We start from the raw sequence: 13,626 nt of genomic DNA on the forward strand, positions 1-13,626 counted from the left end.
TTGGTTTGGGCCTCGAGTGGCACCCTGGCCTATGCCGGACACATCTTAGGGAGAGAGAGCGAGAGGGAGACAAACCCACGCCTACACAAGACATTTTGTCACCCAAGCCAACCCTTGAAAAGGCTGCTTTGCAGAGCCAAAACAAGAAGAATGGTGCGTTTTGCAGCCGCCGCCCACTGCAATGAATCTGAATAACTCCTCCTTTAGGGCGCAAGCAACTCCCCTCCCCCTTGCAGTCTTTCCAATTCACGATACAAAAAGACGGACAGGACAGGTTGCCTGACTTTCCGTCACTGCCACCCTTTGCCATCCTTACCCGTAGAAAGCCCTTTCATCATCCCCAAACCCTAATCTTTTCCCTTTCCTTCCCAGCCCCCAAACCCTGCCCTCTGTACCTTTCTCACCACCCGCTTCCCTTCTCCTGTCATCCCCCTACCACCCGGGAAAAAAAGAGATTGCCCCCTCCTTCCACTAGCCCACCCTCCCACCCAAAGAACAACTTCTTCTGCGCAGCTTGTTTTCTAGGCAGCAGCGCTATTGTGATGTCATCGGGGGGCATTGTGACAAGCCGCCAGTGTTCCGTCTCTTCATGTTGTGCACAGTTCAAACGGAAAATACATCAACAGGCAGACTACAGAAAAGCTTACTATCAAAGGTTAGAGGGGGGCTTTCTCAGAGGGCTTTTTACAGTTTTTCTATTCCCAATTAGCCGTTTAAGTGTACTTATTGAAAGTAGTAATTCTTTCATAGGCCGCCCTTTCTTAGTATTTGACGTTCCTTATATTGCGGTATGAGGCTTCGCAGTAGGTTGCAAACATTCATCACCCATGACTGTCCCCAATTGAGCTCAGAAGCTCAATGTCTATCATGACCTCTCTTTTAGAATGTCCAAGAGCAAGCAAACTATTCCTCCAGGAGAGGGCGCCAACAGACTACTAAAGAGATCATCATTACTCAAAGAAAACCCCAAAAACCAATGCATGATAGGAATAAACAGGTAACTTTCTTTGGAGTGGAAGCGGAGAGATCGCACCAGATGCCAATTCTAGATGTTATCACACCTGTGGTCACTGCAGCAGCAGGTGAATCCACTTTGTCCAAAAGGGATCTATTCCATTCAATTGCAAATGATCTAGATAAGACAGAGAACTGCAGCACGGGGACATAGCCGAGTTGGTCAGGTTGAGTGGTGATGAGTTTGCTATTTGGATGAATAAAGAAAGTCAAAAGTGTGAAAGATAAAAAACAAAAGGAGGAAGTGTGAAAAGTGAATGGGCCAAATTGAGGTGCATATGAAGACGTATGCTTTCTTCCAATTCATTAAATCGGGCTAATATGAATCAGGTGAATTGAGTTCTGCTTTTGGAAACTGGGTTAAGAAGGGGTGCACCGTTCCTGGAGGTACTGCAATACCAGGTCAATGCGTGGAGTGGACAGAGCAAGCTCTTTTTCCATCTCCCTGTTCTAAAAATCCATTTAATATATGGTCCCCAGATAGGGGACGTATCAGATATTAAACTGATAAGAACAGATACTACACTTGATCTTAGCCAAAAGGCCGAGAAGCGATAACCAGAATTGGTTTGGGCCTCGAGTGGCACCCTGGCCTATGCCGGACACATCTTAGGGAGAGAGAGCGAGAGGGAGACAAACCCACGCCTACACAAGACATTTTGTCACCCAAGCCAACCCTTGAAAAGGCTGCTTTGCAGAGCCAAAACAAGAAGAATGGTGCGTTTTGCAGCCGCCGCCCACTGCAATGAATCTGAATAACTCCTCCTTTAGGGCGCAAGCAACTCCCCTCCCCCTTGCAGTCTTTCCAATTCACGATACAAAAAGACGGACAGGACAGGTTGCCTGACTTTCCGTCACTGCCACCCTTTGCCATCCTTACCCGTAGAAAGCCCTTTCATCATCCCCAAACCCTAATCTTTTCCCTTTCCTTCCCAGCCCCCAAACCCTGCCCTCTGTACCTTTCTCACCACCCGCTTCCCTTCTCCTGTCATCCCCCTACCACCCGGGAAAAAAAGAGATTGCCCCCTCCTTCCACTAGCCCACCCTCCCACCCAAAGAACAACTTCTTCTGCGCAGCTTGTTTTCTAGGCAGCAGCGCTATTGTGATGTCATCGGGGGGCATTGTGACAAGCCGCCAGTGTTCCGTCTCTTCATGTTGTGCACAGTTCAAACGGAAAATACATCAACAGGCAGACTACAGAAAAGCTTACTATCAAAGGTTAGAGGGGGGCTTTCTCAGAGGGCTTTTTACAGTTTTTCTATTCCCAATTAGCCGTTTAAGTGTACTTATTGAAAGTAGTAATTCTTTCATAGGCCGCCCTTTCTTAGTATTTGACGTTCCTTATATTGCGGTATGAGGCTTCGCAGTAGGTTGCAAACATTCATCACCCATGACTGTCCCCAATTGAGCTCAGAAGCTCAATGTCTATCATGACCTCTCTTTTAGAATGTCCAAGAGCAAGCAAACTATTCCTCCAGGAGAGGGCGCCAACAGACTACTAAAGAGATCATCATTACTCAAAGAAAACCCCAAAAACCAATGCATGATAGGAATAAACAGGTAACTTTCTTTGGAGTGGAAGCGGAGAGATCGCACCAGATGCCAATTCTAGATGTTATCACACCTGTGGTCACTGCAGCAGCAGGTGAATCCACTTTGTCCAAAAGGGATCTATTCCATTCAATTGCAAATGATCTAGATAAGACAGAGAACTGCAGCACGGGGACATAGCCGAGTTGGTCAGGTTGAGTGGTGATGAGTTTGCTATTTGGATGAATAAAGAAAGTCAAAAGTGTGAAAGATAAAAAACAAAAGGAGGAAGTGTGAAAAGTGAATGGGCCAAATTGAGGTGCATATGAAGACGTATGCTTTCTTCCAATTCATTAAATCGGGCTAATATGAATCAGGTGAATTGAGTTCTGCTTTTGGAAACTGGGTTAAGAAGGGGTGCACCGTTCCTGGAGGTACTGCAATACCAGGTCAATGCGTGGAGTGGACAGAGCAAGCTCTTTTTCCATCTCCCTGTTCTAAAAATCCATTTAATATATGGTCCCCAGATAGGGGACGTATCAGATATTAAACTGATAAGAACAGATACTACACTTGATCTTAGCCAAAAGGCCGAGAAGCGATAACCAGAATTGGTTTGGGCCTCGAGTGGCACCCTGGCCTATGCCGGACACATCTTAGGGAGAGAGAGCGAGAGGGAGACAAACCCACGCCTACACAAGACATTTTGTCACCCAAGCCAACCCTTGAAAAGGCTGCTTTGCAGAGCCAAAACAAGAAGAATGGTGCGTTTTGCAGCCGCCGCCCACTGCAATGAATCTGAATAACTCCTCCTTTAGGGCGCAAGCAACTCCCCTCCCCCTTGCAGTCTTTCCAATTCACGATACAAAAAGACGGACAGGACAGGTTGCCTGACTTTCCGTCACTGCCACCCTTTGCCATCCTTACCCGTAGAAAGCCCTTTCATCATCCCCAAACCCTAATCTTTTCCCTTTCCTTCCCAGCCCCCAAACCCTGCCCTCTGTACCTTTCTCACCACCCGCTTCCCTTCTCCTGTCATCCCCCTACCACCCGGGAAAAAAAGAGATTGCCCCCTCCTTCCACTAGCCCACCCTCCCACCCAAAGAACAACTTCTTCTGCGCAGCTTGTTTTCTAGGCAGCAGCGCTATTGTGATGTCATCGGGGGGCATTGTGACAAGCCGCCAGTGTTCCGTCTCTTCATGTTGTGCACAGTTCAAACGGAAAATACATCAACAGGCAGACTACAGAAAAGCTTACTATCAAAGGTTAGAGGGGGGCTTTCTCAGAGGGCTTTTTACAGTTTTTCTATTCCCAATTAGCCGTTTAAGTGTACTTATTGAAAGTAGTAATTCTTTCATAGGCCGCCCTTTCTTAGTATTTGACGTTCCTTATATTGCGGTATGAGGCTTCGCAGTAGGTTGCAAACATTCATCACCCATGACTGTCCCCAATTGAGCTCAGAAGCTCAATGTCTATCATGACCTCTCTTTTAGAATGTCCAAGAGCAAGCAAACTATTCCTCCAGGAGAGGGCGCCAACAGACTACTAAAGAGATCATCATTACTCAAAGAAAACCCCAAAAACCAATGCATGATAGGAATAAACAGGTAACTTTCTTTGGAGTGGAAGCGGAGAGATCGCACCAGATGCCAATTCTAGATGTTATCACACCTGTGGTCACTGCAGCAGCAGGTGAATCCACTTTGTCCAAAAGGGATCTATTCCATTCAATTGCAAATGATCTAGATAAGACAGAGAACTGCAGCACGGGGACATAGCCGAGTTGGTCAGGTTGAGTGGTGATGAGTTTGCTATTTGGATGAATAAAGAAAGTCAAAAGTGTGAAAGATAAAAAACAAAAGGAGGAAGTGTGAAAAGTGAATGGGCCAAATTGAGGTGCATATGAAGACGTATGCTTTCTTCCAATTCATTAAATCGGGCTAATATGAATCAGGTGAATTGAGTTCTGCTTTTGGAAACTGGGTTAAGAAGGGGTGCACCGTTCCTGGAGGTACTGCAATACCAGGTCAATGCGTGGAGTGGACAGAGCAAGCTCTTTTTCCATCTCCCTGTTCTAAAAATCCATTTAATATATGGTCCCCAGATAGGGGACGTATCAGATATTAAACTGATAAGAACAGATACTACACTTGATCTTAGCCAAAAGGCCGAGAAGCGATAACCAGAATTGGTTTGGGCCTCGAGTGGCACCCTGGCCTATGCCGGACACATCTTAGGGAGAGAGAGCGAGAGGGAGACAAACCCACGCCTACACAAGACATTTTGTCACCCAAGCCAACCCTTGAAAAGGCTGCTTTGCAGAGCCAAAACAAGAAGAATGGTGCGTTTTGCAGCCGCCGCCCACTGCAATGAATCTGAATAACTCCTCCTTTAGGGCGCAAGCAACTCCCCTCCCCCTTGCAGTCTTTCCAATTCACGATACAAAAAGACGGACAGGACAGGTTGCCTGACTTTCCGTCACTGCCACCCTTTGCCATCCTTACCCGTAGAAAGCCCTTTCATCATCCCCAAACCCTAATCTTTTCCCTTTCCTTCCCAGCCCCCAAACCCTGCCCTCTGTACCTTTCTCACCACCCGCTTCCCTTCTCCTGTCATCCCCCTACCACCCGGGAAAAAAAGAGATTGCCCCCTCCTTCCACTAGCCCACCCTCCCACCCAAAGAACAACTTCTTCTGCGCAGCTTGTTTTCTAGGCAGCAGCGCTATTGTGATGTCATCGGGGGGCATTGTGACAAGCCGCCAGTGTTCCGTCTCTTCATGTTGTGCACAGTTCAAACGGAAAATACATCAACAGGCAGACTACAGAAAAGCTTACTATCAAAGGTTAGAGGGGGGCTTTCTCAGAGGGCTTTTTACAGTTTTTCTATTCCCAATTAGCCGTTTAAGTGTACTTATTGAAAGTAGTAATTCTTTCATAGGCCGCCCTTTCTTAGTATTTGACGTTCCTTATATTGCGGTATGAGGCTTCGCAGTAGGTTGCAAACATTCATCACCCATGACTGTCCCCAATTGAGCTCAGAAGCTCAATGTCTATCATGACCTCTCTTTTAGAATGTCCAAGAGCAAGCAAACTATTCCTCCAGGAGAGGGCGCCAACAGACTACTAAAGAGATTATCATTACTCAAAGAAAACCCCAAAAACCAATGCATGATAGGAATAAACAGGTAACTTTCTTTGGAGTGGAAGCGGAGAGATCGCACCAGATGCCAATTCTAGATGTTATCACACCTGTGGTCACTGCAGCAGCAGGTGAATCCACTTTGTCCAAAAGGGATCTATTCCATTCAATTGCAAATGATCTAGATAAGACAGAGAACTGCAGCACGGGGACATAGCCGAGTTGGTCAGGTTGAGTGGTGATGAGTTTGCTATTTGGATGAATAAAGAAAGTCAAAAGTGTGAAAGATAAAAAACAAAAGGAGGAAGTGTGAAAAGTGAATGGGCCAAATTGAGGTGCATATGAAGACGTATGCTTTCTTCCAATTCATTAAATCGGGCTAATATGAATCAGGTGAATTGAGTTCTGCTTTTGGAAACTGGGTTAAGAAGGGGTGCACCGTTCCTGGAGGTACTGCAATACCAGGTCAATGCGTGGAGTGGACAGAGCAAGCTCTTTTTCCATCTCCCTGTTCTAAAAATCCATTTAATATATGGTCCCCAGATAGGGGACGTATCAGATATTAAACTGATAAGAACAGATACTACACTTGATCTTAGCCAAAAGGCCGAGAAGCGATAACCAGAATTGGTTTGGGCCTCGAGTGGCACCCTGGCCTATGCCGGACACATCTTAGGGAGAGAGAGCGAGAGGGAGACAAACCCACGCCTACACAAGACATTTTGTCACCCAAGCCAACCCTTGAAAAGGCTGCTTTGCAGAGCCAAAACAAGAAGAATGGTGCGTTTTGCAGCCGCCGCCCACTGCAATGAATCTGAATAACTCCTCCTTTAGGGCGCAAGCAACTCCCCTCCCCCTTGCAGTCTTTCCAATTCACGATACAAAAAGACGGACAGGACAGGTTGCCTGACTTTCCGTCACTGCCACCCTTTGCCATCCTTACCCGTAGAAAGCCCTTTCATCATCCCCAAACCCTAATCTTTTCCCTTTCCTTCCCAGCCCCCAAACCCTGCCCTCTGTACCTTTCTCACCACCCGCTTCCCTTCTCCTGTCATCCCCCTACCACCCGGGAAAAAAAGAGATTGCCCCCTCCTTCCACTAGCCCACCCTCCCACCCAAAGAACAACTTCTTCTGCGCAGCTTGTTTTCTAGGCAGCAGCGCTATTGTGATGTCATCGGGGGGCATTGTGACAAGCCGCCAGTGTTCCGTCTCTTCATGTTGTGCACAGTTCAAACGGAAAATACATCAACAGGCAGACTACAGAAAAGCTTACTATCAAAGGTTAGAGGGGGGCTTTCTCAGAGGGCTTTTTACAGTTTTTCTATTCCCAATTAGCCGTTTAAGTGTACTTATTGAAAGTAGTAATTCTTTCATAGGCCGCCCTTTCTTAGTATTTGACGTTCCTTATATTGCGGTATGAGGCTTCGCAGTAGGTTGCAAACATTCATCACCCATGACTGTCCCCAATTGAGCTCAGAAGCTCAATGTCTATCATGACCTCTCTTTTAGAATGTCCAAGAGCAAGCAAACTATTCCTCCAGGAGAGGGCGCCAACAGACTACTAAAGAGATCATCATTACTCAAAGAAAACCCCAAAAACCAATGCATGATAGGAATAAACAGGTAACTTTCTTTGGAGTGGAAGCGGAGAGATCGCACCAGATGCCAATTCTAGATGTTATCACACCTGTGGTCACTGCAGCAGCAGGTGAATCCACTTTGTCCAAAAGGGATCTATTCCATTCAATTGCAAATGATCTAGATAAGACAGAGAACTGCAGCACGGGGACATAGCCGAGTTGGTCAGGTTGAGTGGTGATGAGTTTGCTATTTGGATGAATAAAGAAAGTCAAAAGTGTGAAAGATAAAAAACAAAAGGAGGAAGTGTGAAAAGTGAATGGGCCAAATTGAGGTGCATATGAAGACGTATGCTTTCTTCCAATTCATTAAATCGGGCTAATATGAATCAGGTGAATTGAGTTCTGCTTTTGGAAACTGGGTTAAGAAGGGGTGCACCGTTCCTGGAGGTACTGCAATACCAGGTCAATGCGTGGAGTGGACAGAGCAAGCTCTTTTTCCATCTCCCTGTTCTAAAAATCCATTTAATATATGGTCCCCAGATAGGGGACGTATCAGATATTAAACTGATAAGAACAGATACTACACTTGATCTTAGCCAAAAGGCCGAGAAGCGATAACCAGAATTGGTTTGGGCCTCGAGTGGCACCCTGGCCTATGCCGGACACATCTTAGGGAGAGAGAGCGAGAGGGAGACAAACCCACGCCTACACAAGACATTTTGTCACCCAAGCCAACCCTTGAAAAGGCTGCTTTGCAGAGCCAAAACAAGAAGAATGGTGCGTTTTGCAGCCGCCGCCCACTGCAATGAATCTGAATAACTCCTCCTTTAGGGCGCAAGCAACTCCCCTCCCCCTTGCAGTCTTTCCAATTCACGATACAAAAAGACGGACAGGACAGGTTGCCTGACTTTCCGTCACTGCCACCCTTTGCCATCCTTACCCGTAGAAAGCCCTTTCATCATCCCCAAACCCTAATCTTTTCCCTTTCCTTCCCAGCCCCCAAACCCTGCCCTCTGTACCTTTCTCACCACCCGCTTCCCTTCTCCTGTCATCCCCCTACCACCCGGGAAAAAAAGAGATTGCCCCCTCCTTCCACTAGCCCACCCTCCCACCCAAAGAACAACTTCTTCTGCGCAGCTTGTTTTCTAGGCAGCAGCGCTATTGTGATGTCATCGGGGGGCATTGTGACAAGCCGCCAGTGTTCCGTCTCTTCATGTTGTGCACAGTTCAAACGGAAAATACATCAACAGGCAGACTACAGAAAAGCTTACTATCAAAGGTTAGAGGGGGGCTTTCTCAGAGGGCTTTTTACAGTTTTTCTATTCCCAATTAGCCGTTTAAGTGTACTTATTGAAAGTAGTAATTCTTTCATAGGCCGCCCTTTCTTAGTATTTGACGTTCCTTATATTGCGGTATGAGGCTTCGCAGTAGGTTGCAAACATTCATCACCCATGACTGTCCCCAATTGAGCTCAGAAGCTCAATGTCTATCATGACCTCTCTTTTAGAATGTCCAAGAGCAAGCAAACTATTCCTCCAGGAGAGGGCGCCAACAGACTACTAAAGAGATCATCATTACTCAAAGAAAACCCCAAAAACCAATGCATGATAGGAATAAACAGGTAACTTTCTTTGGAGTGGAAGCGGAGAGATCGCACCAGATGCCAATTCTAGATGTTATCACACCTGTGGTCACTGCAGCAGCAGGTGAATCCACTTTGTCCAAAAGGGATCTATTCCATTCAATTGCAAATGATCTAGATAAGACAGAGAACTGCAGCACGGGGACATAGCCGAGTTGGTCAGGTTGAGTGGTGATGAGTTTGCTATTTGGATGAATAAAGAAAGTCAAAAGTGTGAAAGATAAAAAACAAAAGGAGGAAGTGTGAAAAGTGAATGGGCCAAATTGAGGTGCATATGAAGACGTATGCTTTCTTCCAATTCATTAAATCGGGCTAATATGAATCAGGTGAATTGAGTTCTGCTTTTGGAAACTGGGTTAAGAAGGGGTGCACCGTTCCTGGAGGTACTGCAATACCAGGTCAATGCGTGGAGTGGACAGAGCAAGCTCTTTTTCCATCTCCCTGTTCTAAAAATCCATTTAATATATGGTCCCCAGATAGGGGACGTATCAGATATTAAACTGATAAGAACAGATACTACACTTGATCTTAGCCAAAAGGCCGAGAAGCGATAACCAGAATTGGTTTGGGCCTCGAGTGGCACCCTGGCCTATGCCGGACACATCTTAGGGAGAGAGAGCGAGAGGGAGACAAACCCACGCCTACACAAGACATTTTGTCACCCAAGCCAACCCTTGAAAAGGCTGCTTTGCAGAGCCAAAACAAGAAGAATGGTGCGTTTTGCAGCCGCCGCCCACTGCAATGAATCTGAATAACTCCTCCTTTAGGGCGCAAGCAACTCCCCTCCCCCTTGCAGTCTTTCCAATTCACGATACAAAAAGACGGACAGGACAGGTTGCCTGACTTTCCGTCACTGCCACCCTTTGCCATCCTTACCCGTAGAAAGCCCTTTCATCATCCCCAAACCCTAATCTTTTCCCTTTCCTTCCCAGCCCCCAAACCCTGCCCTCTGTACCTTTCTCACCACCCGCTTCCCTTCTCCTGTCATCCCCCTACCACCCGGGAAAAAAAGAGATTGCCCCCTCCTTCCACTAGCCCACCCTCCCACCCAAAGAACAACTTCTTCTGCGCAGCTTGTTTTCTAGGCAGCAGCGCTATTGTGATGTCATCGGGGGGCATTGTGACAAGCCGCCAGTGTTCCGTCTCTTCATGTTGTGCACAGTTCAAACGGAAAATACATCAACAGGCAGACTACAGAAAAGCTTACTATCAAAGGTTAGAGGGGGGCTTTCTCAGAGGGCTTTTTACAGTTTTTCTATTCCCAATTAGCCGTTTAAGTGTACTTATTGAAAGTAGTAATTCTTTCATAGGCCGCCCTTTCTTAGTATTTGACGTTCCTTATATTGCGGTATGAGGCTTCGCAGTAGGTTGCAAACATTCATCACCCATGACTGTCCCCAATTGAGCTCAGAAGCTCAATGTCTATCATGACCTCTCTTTTAGAATGTCCAAGAGCAAGCAAACTATTCCTCCAGGAGAGGGCGCCAACAGACTACTAAAGAGATCATCATTACTCAAAGAAAACCCCAAAAACCAATGCATGATAGGAATAAACAGGTAACTTTCTTTGGAGTGGAAGCGGAGAGATCGCACCAGATGCCAATTCTAGATGTTATCACACCTGTGGTCACTGCAGCAGCAGGTGAATCCACTTTGTCCAAAAGGGATCTATTCCATTCAATTGCAAATGATCTAGATAAGACAGAGAACTGCAGCACGGGGACATAGCCGAGTTGGTCAGGTTGAGTGGTGATGAGTTTGCTATTTGGATGAATAAAGAAAGTCAAAAGTGTGAAAGATAAAAAACAAAAGGAGGAAGTGTGAAAAGTGAATGGGCCAAATTGAGGTGCATATGAAGACGTATGCTTTCTTCCAATTCATTAAATCGGGCTAATATGAATCAGGTGAATTGAGTTCTGCTTTTGGAAACTGGGTTAAGAAGGGGTGCACCGTTCCTGGAGGTACTGCAATACCAGGTCAATGCGTGGAGTGGACAGAGCAAGCTCTTTTTCCATCTCCCTGTTCTAAAAATCCATTTAATATATGGTCCCCAGATAGGGGACGTATCAGATATTAAACTGATAAGAACAGATACTACACTTGATCTTAGCCAAAAGGCCGAGAAGCGATAACCAGAATTGGTTTGGGCCTCGAGTGGCACCCTGGCCTATGCCGGACACATCTTAGGGAGAGAGAGCGAGAGGGAGACAAACCCACGCCTACACAAGACATTTTGTCACCCAAGCCAACCCTTGAAAAGGCTGCTTTGCAGAGCCAAAACAAGAAGAATGGTGCGTTTTGCAGCCGCCGCCCACTGCAATGAATCTGAATAACTCCTCCTTTAGGGCGCAAGCAACTCCCCTCCCCCTTGCAGTCTTTCCAATTCACGATACAAAAAGACGGACAGGACAGGTTGCCTGACTTTCCGTCACTGCCACCCTTTGCCATCCTTACCCGTAGAAAGCCCTTTCATCATCCCCAAACCCTAATCTTTTCCCTTTCCTTCCCAGCCCCCAAACCCTGCCCTCTGTACCTTTCTCACCACCCGCTTCCCTTCTCCTGTCATCCCCCTACCACCCGGGAAAAAAAGAGATTGCCCCCTCCTTCCACTAGCCCACCCTCCCACCCAAAGAACAACTTCTTCTGCGCAGCTTGTTTTCTAGGCAGCAGCGCTATTGTGATGTCATCGGGGGGCATTGTGACAAGCCGCCAGTGTTCCGTCTCTTCATGTTGTGCACAGTTCAAACGGAAAATACATCAACAGGCAGACTACAGAAAAGCTTACTATCAAAGGTTAGAGGGGGGCTTTCTCAGAGGGCTTTTTACAGTTTTTCTATTCCCAATTAGCCGTTTAAGTGTACTTATTGAAAGTAGTAATTCTTTCATAGGCCGCCCTTTCTTAGTATTTGACGTTCCTTATATTGCGGTATGAGGCTTCGCAGTAGGTTGCAAACATTCATCACCCATGACTGTCCCCAATTGAGCTCAGAAGCTCAATGTCTATCATGACCTCTCTTTTAGAATGTCCAAGAGCAAGCAAACTATTCCTCCAGGAGAGGGCGCCAACAGACTACTAAAGAGATCATCATTACTCAAAGAAAACCCCAAAAACCAATGCATGATAGGAATAAACAGGTAACTTTCTTTGGAGTGGAAGCGGAGAGATCGCACCAGATGCCAATTCTAGATGTTATCACACCTGTGGTCACTGCAGCAGCAGGTGAATCCACTTTGTCCAAAAGGGATCTATTCCATTCAATTGCAAATGATCTAGATAAGACAGAGAACTGCAGCACGGGGACATAGCCGAGTTGGTCAGGTTGAGTGGTGATGAGTTTGCTATTTGGATGAATAAAGAAAGTCAAAAGTGTGAAAGATAAAAAACAAAAGGAGGAAGTGTGAAAAGTGAATGGGCCAAATTGAGGTGCATATGAAGACGTATGCTTTCTTCCAATTCATTAAATCGGGCTAATATGAATCAGGTGAATTGAGTTCTGCTTTTGGAAACTGGGTTAAGAAGGGGTGCACCGTTCCTGGAGGTACTGCAATACCAGGTCAATGCGTGGAGTGGACAGAGCAAGCTCTTTTTCCATCTCCCTGTTCTAAAAATCCATTTAATATATGGTCCCCAGATAGGGGACGTATCAGATATTAAACTGATAAGAACAGATACTACACTTGATCTTAGCCAAAAGGCCGAGAAGCGATAACCAGAATTGGTTTGGGCCTCGAGTGGCACCCTGGCCTATGCCGGACACATCTTAGGGAGAGAGAGCGAGAGGGAGACAAACCCACGCCTACACAAGACATTTTGTCACCCAAGCCAACCCTTGAAAAGGCTGCTTTGCAGAGCCAAAACAAGAAGAATGGTGCGTTTTGCAGCCGCCGCCCACTGCAATGAATCTGAATAACTCCTCCTTTAGGGCGCAAGCAACTCCCCTCCCCCTTGCAGTCTTTCCAATTCACGATACAAAAAGACGGACAGGACAGGTTGCCTGACTTTCCGTCACTGCCACCCTTTGCCATCCTTACCCGTAGAAAGCCCTTTCATCATCCCCAAACCCTAATCTTTTCCCTTTCCTTCCCAGCCCCCAAACCCTGCCCTCTGTACCTTTCTCACCACCCGCTTCCCTTCTCCTGTCATCCCCCTACCACCCGGGAAAAAAAGAGATTGCCCCCTCCTTCCACTAGCCCACCCTCCCACCCAAAGAACAACTTCTTCTGCGCAGCTTGTTTTCTAGGCAGCAGCGCTATTGTGATGTCATCGGGGGGCATTGTGACAAGCCGCCAGTGTTCCGTCTCTTCATGTTGTGCACAGTTCAAACGGAAAATACATCAACAGGCAGACTACAGAAAAGCTTACTATCAAAGGTTAGAGGGGGGCTTTCTCAGAGGGCTTTTTACAGTTTTTCTATTCCCAATTAGCCGTTTAAGTGTACTTATTGAAAGTAGTAATTCTTTCATAGGCCGCCCTTTCTTAGTATTTGACGTTCCTTATATTGCGGTATGAGGCTTCGCAGTAGGTTGCAAACATTCATCACCCATGACTGTCCCCAATTGAGCTCAGAAGCTCAATGTCTATCATGACCTCTCTTTTAGAATGTCCAAGAGCAAGCAAACTATTCCTCCAGGAGAGGGCGCCAACAGACTACTAAAGAGATCATCATTACTCAAAGAAAACCCCAAAAACCAATGCATGATAGGAATAAACAGGTAAC

General features: G+C 46.5%; 8 non-coding genes across 8 annotated transcripts; all 8 read right to left on the reverse strand.

Annotated features, from left to right (window-relative positions):
- Positions 1–1,379: 1,379 nt before the first annotated feature.
- On the reverse strand, positions 1,380–1,570 carry LOC142267629 (U2 spliceosomal RNA). Its single transcript, XR_012733472.1, has one exon. It is a non-coding gene; the product is annotated as a U2 spliceosomal RNA (small nuclear RNA).
- A 1,387-nt stretch (positions 1,571–2,957) lies between these two features.
- On the reverse strand, positions 2,958–3,148 carry LOC142267631 (U2 spliceosomal RNA). Its single transcript, XR_012733473.1, has one exon. It is a non-coding gene; the product is annotated as a U2 spliceosomal RNA (small nuclear RNA).
- A 1,387-nt stretch (positions 3,149–4,535) lies between these two features.
- LOC142267632 (U2 spliceosomal RNA) lies at positions 4,536–4,726 on the reverse strand. Its single transcript, XR_012733474.1, has one exon. It is a non-coding gene; the product is annotated as a U2 spliceosomal RNA (small nuclear RNA).
- Positions 4,727–6,113: 1,387 nt separating this feature from the next.
- Positions 6,114–6,304, reverse strand: LOC142267633 (U2 spliceosomal RNA). Its single transcript, XR_012733475.1, has one exon. It is a non-coding gene; the product is annotated as a U2 spliceosomal RNA (small nuclear RNA).
- A 1,387-nt stretch (positions 6,305–7,691) lies between these two features.
- LOC142267634 (U2 spliceosomal RNA) lies at positions 7,692–7,882 on the reverse strand. Its single transcript, XR_012733476.1, has one exon. It is a non-coding gene; the product is annotated as a U2 spliceosomal RNA (small nuclear RNA).
- Positions 7,883–9,269: 1,387 nt separating this feature from the next.
- On the reverse strand, positions 9,270–9,460 carry LOC142267635 (U2 spliceosomal RNA). The gene has a single exon (XR_012733477.1). It is a non-coding gene; the product is annotated as a U2 spliceosomal RNA (small nuclear RNA).
- A 1,387-nt stretch (positions 9,461–10,847) lies between these two features.
- On the reverse strand, positions 10,848–11,038 carry LOC142267636 (U2 spliceosomal RNA). The gene has a single exon (XR_012733478.1). It is a non-coding gene; the product is annotated as a U2 spliceosomal RNA (small nuclear RNA).
- Positions 11,039–12,425: 1,387 nt separating this feature from the next.
- LOC142267637 (U2 spliceosomal RNA) lies at positions 12,426–12,616 on the reverse strand. Its single transcript, XR_012733479.1, has one exon. It is a non-coding gene; the product is annotated as a U2 spliceosomal RNA (small nuclear RNA).
- Positions 12,617–13,626: the final 1,010 nt, after the last annotated feature.

Source organism: Anomaloglossus baeobatrachus, unplaced genomic scaffold (assembly GCF_048569485.1).
Source record: "Anomaloglossus baeobatrachus isolate aAnoBae1 unplaced genomic scaffold, aAnoBae1.hap1 Scaffold_2961, whole genome shotgun sequence".
Lineage (NCBI taxonomy): Eukaryota > Metazoa > Chordata > Amphibia > Anura > Aromobatidae > Anomaloglossus > Anomaloglossus baeobatrachus.